We start from the raw sequence: 8262 nt of genomic DNA, 5'->3' as shown, positions 1-8262 counted from the left end.
ACATGTTAGAGTCATGTTTCATGCAAATGATTCATCTTGACCCTTCCCAAAAGACACTAAATATAGATGGATTTAAAGGGCTATTTTTAAATATATATATTATGAGCCAGAAACTTTTAAGGAGCTATTCCAGCACAAAATGTAGTTAGGTAGTGCGTGTTTAAGATTGCATTTAATAACAGTTGTATTATTTTTAGTTGGGTGATAGCTTGTAATTAGGGAAGTTGTTCAGATCTAATGCCAAACCATGATTTCCAGTAATTGCAGTTTAAACTCCAAATCAAGTATAGTTTTGCAGACATACAGACAAACTATGGTTTGTGTTATTTTCCTCTTCTTCCACTTTCCCTGAGAATCCCTGGATTCTGTCCCAAACTATATCCGCTAAGGCTGGAGCAACATCCTAAACTATGCCTTGTTAGTCTAGATGCAATGCCAAACCAGTTTGCGCTGTATTTTGTAAGGAATTTTAAATCGTGATATCCGATTCTGGTTTGGTTGACACTTGCAATCCATCATATGCCAGCTGGTATATGCTTAGACATCAAGACAAATCATATTTGGCATTGTGCCCAAACCATACCATTATTTCTTTCCAAGACACAGAAGAATATAATGTCACTAAATTCATATACTAAAATACTTGTCTAAAAAGTTGAATTAATAAGGAAAAATCAAACATAGACAGTCATTTGGGCAACCAGCCAGCTTGTATGTTGGAATTATTACTTCTAAATAATTATTGATGTATTGGCATTATTACTTCTAGAAATCTATTCGCATCTCCTCCAGAAATGAGGGTTCTTTCATGAAAAGGACCCAGACTTATGGCTTCCCAAGGCATGCTGGGAGGAGAGAAGGAAGCAAGGGCCAGGGACTTACACCAGTTCCAGTTGGTGTACGGCCTCCTTCCCTTCCCCTCCACTGCACTAAAATCTCATTGGCCAAAATCAACCAACCAAAATCATCCAACGTGAGGCACAAGGACAGCAGGGACAGTGCCCCATGCCTCATGCCAGGCATAAGATGCATGTACGCCTCTGCGTTCAGAGGTGCATGTGAATCTGCTACAACGGAGGCAGGGCTGCATCCTAATCTAATATTAAACTATACAGTTATCATCCAGTGTTTTTATTCCATCAACAGAAGGAACGGCTTTGACAGAAGGAGACCCTGCTTCTTAGCAGGATGCTTTCCATGTCCACAGCCCCCATTTCACGACCAGAAGCTCATTCTGCTTACAGAGTGAAACTGTTCGGCACCATTCCAAACATTCCTCACAGTGCTGATTGCTGGTGAAAATGCTGTTTTACAGACACCACCAAAGATGTTGTTATTGATATGTGTGTTTAATGTAAAGTGTTTGAAGAACTGGACCCAAATGTAGTAAACCTGACATAATAGTGTAACATTTTTGTTCTTGTTTTGCAAAGTGTTTGTTTTATTTTTCACTTTTATAAGCTTCTGTTTTAAAAGTAGAGGTCAGGCCTTCCTAATGAGTGAATGTCAAATAAATTCTCTGCTCCCTACCATAGCACTTCAACTGATTGTCAGTGGGAAACATGCACAAATGTGAAAGAAAGACAAAAACATCTGTGTAGGAACTTATAATTTATTCAGTACTTTATTGTTACATTTGGTCTAGCTGAGTGAGAAAAGATTCTACCTGTTGTGCCCTTGACATTTTCCCCATTGTTTCCCTGCCTACCAATCCACTGTTTTCTATTTTTACCTCTTCTAGTTCCAACAGTCAATACTGTTCTCCATATGGGTATAAATGGCTAAACACACACACATGTGCAGTCACATCTGCACACTCCATGGAGTTCTCTTTTCTTCCTACCCTGTTATAGACCAATGCAAGACAACTACTATGTCTGAAGTGACCTCAGCATATTACATCTTCTATAGAAATATGCAGGGCCTTTTTTGTCATAGAACGCACTGTAACAGAGTTCCGGCACCTTTTTTTGGCGGATTTTTCCAAGTGATTGTGAATCGCCCTGTTGGGTGTAGCAGATCGGTGGCAAAAATCATTAACATAGTGCCTGCGGGCTGCTTGTGTGTCGGTGCTGATTGTCGGCGCTGATTGTGAGAGCGCTGCTCAGCTTGGGATGCTGCTCGGCTTGGGATAGGTCGTGTGGTCGCACACTGAGTGCTTACTGCTGGCGGCAACCATTGTGTAAAAGTGTGACCCCAAGATGTGAGTTCCAGCACCTTTTTTTTTTTTTTTTTACAAAAAAAGCACTGGAAATTTGCATGTCCCTGTCTCCCTTGTCTCCCGGGAATAAAACTCCCCTCCAAAAAACCCGTCTAAGTAACCAGCTGCGCCCAAAACTCCTATTTAAAAAATGACTAGCCTGCCAATCGTCACCACCTCCACCACCAAAACCACCTCCACTGTGGTCACCAAGCTCGTTTGCTGAAGGGATGCTGAAGTTCTTCATGTGGTCTGGCAGGCCATGCTGAAACAAGGGAAGCCTCGCTGTTGTAAGACAGCTTGTACTTTTTCCCAAATATTCAGCACATACCCTGTCATACAGCTTCTTCCCTGTTTAGTTCAGCGAAAGAGAAGGTTCCCATTTGGGGAGCGGTCATTCATAATGACAGTGCATTCATGCATTTCTCTAGGACTCCATCAAGTTCTGATTGTGCCTTGAAAATATATTTATATATGACTAATTACACCAGAATACAATGCATATAGATTGCTGCATTCAAATATAGATGGAAGAGACAAGTACGGACTTGAAATTCGGCTTTTTATAACCAAGTGGAACCTGAATGCCCACAAGCGTGGAAACTGTCTCTTTCACTGAACTAAATAGGGAAGCAGCTGCATGACACTGAATTGCTGGGAAAAAGAGCAAGCTGTCTTACAACAGCGAGGCTTCCCTTGTTGCCCTGAGACCTGCCGGTTTGTATGAAGGGACAGCAGCATCCCAGTGCTATGTATAGTTACTTTCACTGAATTAAGCAGGACATCCTCCCAACTACCTATGTGTTGAGTTGTACCTAAACTCAACCCTTGCAATACCCTTACTATACAGATCATAAAGTGCACTGCAAACATGGCAAGGGTGTCCTTTACCTGCCCTATCTACGCTCAGAAAACCTGGAAGCTGATTTTGTCTTATTGCATCACTTTCATAGCAGAATCATATGCAGGCATCATTCTAAGAACTTATATGGAAGCTGGAAGTGCTAGTGGGTTGGGGGCAAATGAGAGCCCACCCCCAGTGTCCCTGGGAGAGCTGCGTTATCAGGGTTCCCTGTCACAGGGAAATGTGTAAATGCATCCTGCCAATCCAGACCTTGCTGTTAAATGGTTAAAGGACTATAGAGGAGTCAGGTGTGCAGAGACACCAGTTTGAGGCATCTGCTAACAAACCCACCACATTTGTAGTCCTTGGATGAGCAGCCTGAATATCTGCAGCAGAAGAGCATAATTTAAACCATGTACTTGCTTCAGCCCCTGAAAGTTTTCCATTCCCATTGGATAAATACATGAGGGGGAGCAAGGCCAGGCCAGCTCATGCTGTGTGTTCCATGTGTTTCCCTTCCTGATGCCCCCACTGTGCACTGTGGAGATAGTTGGTAGTATTATCATTGCATTACATTTCTATCCTACCTGTTTTCCTCCTGCAAGGAACCCAAAACAACTTACAAGGCTCTTCTCTCCATCTTTTCCTCACAAGCCTGTGAGGTAGGTCAGGCTGAAAGTGTGTGACTGGTCCAAAGTCACACGGTGAGCTTCATGGCTGAGTGGGGACCAGAACCCAGATCTCCCAAGTTCTTGTCCAACACTAACCACATGACTTGGTGCATATGACTTGGATGCAGGGTCTGGATTTCAGGTAGCCCTGCAGAAGTCCAGCAGGCACAGCTGGAAGTCCAGCAGGCAGAGTGTGTCTTCCTAGCTCAGCTGCCTTCTTTCTGCATACACCTTGCACTATATCTCAGTCCAGTGATTCCTCAGGATCAGTATGATTTCTGCCAGCAATTGGGAAGAGATCTTCACCCCACACTATTCCAGCAAGACTTCCCCACCCCCCACCTTCTTTAGGCCCTGCAGATGTGTCGGACAACAGCTCCCAGCATGCCCCAGCAAACCATCTGGAGGGCACCTGTTGGAGAAGTCTGTTTTAGGTATTCAGAGGCACTTTAGGCTTCCAAAAGCAGCTCCCTCTCTAGAAATCTGAGCCAAATTCCAAACACCAGAGGGCATAACCCTGTCCAACCCGCAACCGCATCCACTCACTGCTAAGCGGACAAATTTACCACCAAAATGTAATGAAGCGCAAGTGGGGCAAAACCAGTGAGTAGCTTGCTGCCAGAATTCAGTGCTGCAGCATCGAAAAAGGACAGGCTTAGCCGGGGTTTTTTCCTTCTTTGCCACCCCTTTCTGCTGAAGCACGTGTTGGGCACCCAGAGGTGCTGCATGTTGCCAACCTCTGATTTAGTGGAGGTTTGTTCCTTCTGAAACCTTTCCCATGTCAGTAGTAAATTCTCAAAGGAGCTTGCACAAAATAAAATTAGTTAACAATAAGAAGCACTTCTGAAAAGAGAAATGCAACAATCAAACAAAGAATAATAAAAAATAAACAGCAACAGAAACACAGGAAGTAACAACATCTATGGAGCCACTGAGACCTTTTGCATCTGGTCACCCTACAGTAACTGTAGTACTGAGCAGGAAATGTCTGCAGCAATAATAACCTCTGATCACCTAGCTTCGCCTATGCACAGGTATAAAGGGACAAATGCAATATTCCCCTGTAAGAGCTTTGAAGTGTACTCCAGTGAGGCCGGAAGCAAAATTCTCACTTGAAAATGAAATCACTTCAAAGAAAGCTATTTTGGGCACCTTTCACAGCTTGCTCTCTTTCACTGCCAAACCCTCTCTCCTCTGCCTGTTATACTAAGTTGACTCCCAAGTCCCAGCTGTGTTCTTTTATCACTCCAGTTCTCATGAAATCTCATTATAGTTCATAGAAGTTAACAGTTTATGTCATTCCTCATTGCAGCCACTGTCTATAAAGGAGCTTTTCCTGCAGAGAATGCAGTCAGCTCTCACCTCAGGGGCCATGACACGCCAATTAATAAACACAGGCACTTTGTTTTGAAATTGTTATTATATTGGCTTTATGTTATATATAATTTAAATGCAGGGGTGGGGGAGAATCAGTGGGCAGAAGAGGATGCTTAACCCCTCCTGCATCACGCCACAGATTCCCTTCTGCTAATGACTCCAAGGTGTTTTCATAATTCCTCCCCACACACACTCCAGCCAGGATCTGAAATGACACATAAGCCCACAATTTCAGGAGAGAATCAGAAGGGTGGAAGAGATTAGTTACTGACTCATCCACCCTCACCCTTTGAAGGTACCCTCTGAACCAACATGTGGAAGAAAGTTTCTCCCTATACCAACCTGCTTGTGTCTTAAAATCTGTTGGGAAGTTCTTCTCTGAGTCCACACGGTGTGCGTTAAAAATGGGGAAAGCGTGCTCCATCATGCTGTACCCTCTCCTAGAAGTGGGGCTGCTACTGACTTTGCCATCCTTTTGGTGTTGGATTAAAACTTTTCTTGTTCTCCAGAGTGAGTATCTTAGCTGGTTCATTTGCCCTTTTCCCATTTTACTGTCTTTTGAATTGCTTTACCACTCAATTCCCTTTTATTTGGACTACATTTCAGAATTATATGACCATAGTCCCATCTGGTTTTGTACTGTACCCTTTGAATTTTTTAAAATTTAAAAGTCATAATCCTAATAATTATGATAATAGCATTCTTGGCCTAGAAAAGTACATTTGCTAAGGTAAAATGTAGTTTCACTGCAAGTGTGTCCTAAAACACATCCAAAACTGTGCAAGGGATGGGCCAGCTATCTTTCTGGGCCAAACCAGACACATCCCTAAATGCATCTTGGCATCTACTTGTTTTCCTGAAAGGCAGACAGCAGCTGCTTGGTGACGGATAATAATCAGGAGAACAGCAGGTGAGGAGTTTAACCTTGTCCTCCTTTGCTGCTCTTCAAGGGTAGCCAGGTGTCCTTGCTTGAAGGGCTCTCAGTTCTGTCCTTGAAGGCCATCCTGTACTCCAAGAAATGGCCAGGCCTTTTAAGATAAAGGAGTCATGAACTTTCCCACCAATAGTCGGCACCTGAACAACTACACAGGACAATGGGATGGAATCTTTCACAATTAGGTAGACAATATTTAAAATATTTCAATTGTTAATTAGGTAATTATTAATACCTGAATAAATGCTTGTATTAATATAAATTGGCATAATTAAATGTTGTGCCCATATTATGCAAATCCATATCTTCCTCCTTTTTGGCAATGTATATGCTCATTTTAGCAATGGATAAACAGCCCCCACTCCAGTTCTGACAAAAACCATTTCCATGAAATAGCAGCTTTACCAGTGCAAACAACAGTTTCCACTGAGCTGTTGCATTGGGCATGATCTAAATCTTTGCCACTCCTTTCCAGTGGCTGTTATTTGCCCATATAATGCAAAGATGCATTTAACATCACATCTTATTTTTTTCTTCATTTTTTCTTCAGTATCAATCTTTGAGAGCAATACTGTTGAGACTTCCTTTTTGGAAGACAGTTATGGGGGGCTTGAAAAAAAAGAACTTTGGGTTGCAAGCCTGTTGCCCTTGCAGCAGATTATCATAAGCCTCCAGACTGGCCAGGCGTGATGGTGGACGTGCCCCCTGCATTTTATCTACACAGCCATTTTCAGCTGTCTAGATTTAGGGTCAGTGATGCGGAGAGAAGGAGCTGGAATGCCAACTGGAAATGGTGCAACTCTGCAGCCCAGCCTTCTTCAGTCTCCCTTTGACCCACACACTCTTTCCCCTCCCCTCTTAGGCCCAGTCAGCCTTTGGAGTCTGAAGAGAATCCTATGGCTTCCCAGACAACATCAGGACACCATAGGGTTCTGTCCTTACTGAATTAACTGGCAACATATTTTTAAAAATTAAAAAAAAAAAAAATCCAAAAGACTGGTTTCTCATGATGGTCCTAAAACGGATAATCATCCACAAAAGGGTTTAAAATACAAGAACTTCCTTGAGAAAATTATTCCTTCAGCATTCTTAGATAGAAAATATTAGGAACATTCCAGAGTGAATGCTTCCATTTTTATCTGTAGCAAAATGAAGTAGAGGATCTGGTGTGTCATCTGTTTTGTTGCCCTTTGTATTCACAAGCTTATAAATTATGAGATTTTATCCAGTACCATAAAATATTACAGATATATTTCATGTTTATATAATGCACACTACAGCTCTGTTGGATTAAAGTTTCTGAGAATCTTAGAATGAAGTTGATGGTACTGACTGATACGTACAATTTTGGTCCTTTTCAATGTGCCTTATTTCTGTAGGTAGAATGTTGCCTCCTTGCCAGGAACTGTCATGCAATAAAATGCTTCGCTGACTTCTACTGTATTCAGCACAAACTTTACTCCCAGTTTAATAGCAGCAACAACAAAATTACTTCCCCTACCTAGACTGATACAATGAAGAAAGCTTGTGGCAACTAAGAACGGACTTCTGTGAAAAGACTGTAAGCTCAATTTCATTCTTGGAGGACAGGAGAGCCTGGAGGAATGTTGTCCATGGGGTCGTGACGGGTTGGGCATGACTTTGCAACTAAACAACAACAACTGTAAGCAAATTCATATGCTTAGAAGCATCCTGTTCTTTAATTCTAGGTATAAGACTTTTGCCTCAGGCTTCGGATGACAGATCTTGGGGTCCTTATAAATATGACAAACCTTAAGTCTGCCTATCACTGTTACAATAGGTAACAGTGTATTTTGTATCTGTGCCTACAACTAGCTGCCAACAAGGCTGGCCCTACCATGAGTCAAAGTGAGGTAGTTGCCTCAAGCAGCAGATGCTGAGAGCTGGCAGCAAGAAGCCTTCTCTACACCCTTTAGACTGCTGTCCTCAGGAGTGGGATCCTATCACTGAAGCTGAAGAAAAATGTTCCATCTTGCACATGCAATGGGAGACTGTGCCATCTTGTTCTTTACCTCAGGCAGCAAAATTTCTTGGGAAGGGCCTATCTGCCAATAAATGAGAGTCCATCAAAGACTGGGGATCTATTTTTAGATTGGGTTTCTTCCTTTCTAAATGTGACAGTAAATTTCCTATACTAAATATATTAAGTTTGGCAGAAAGGAGATCTTCATGACAAATATCTGTCTGCGGCCATTCACTTAGGGAAAAGATCCTA

Source organism: Varanus komodoensis, unplaced genomic scaffold, assembly GCF_004798865.1.
Source record: "Varanus komodoensis strain SLA01 unplaced genomic scaffold, ASM479886v1 scaffold25, whole genome shotgun sequence".
Classification (NCBI taxonomy): Eukaryota; Metazoa; Chordata; class Lepidosauria; order Squamata; family Varanidae; genus Varanus; species Varanus komodoensis.
The sequence above is the reverse complement of the archived record's forward strand: the minus strand, read 5'-3'. Positions refer to the sequence as shown.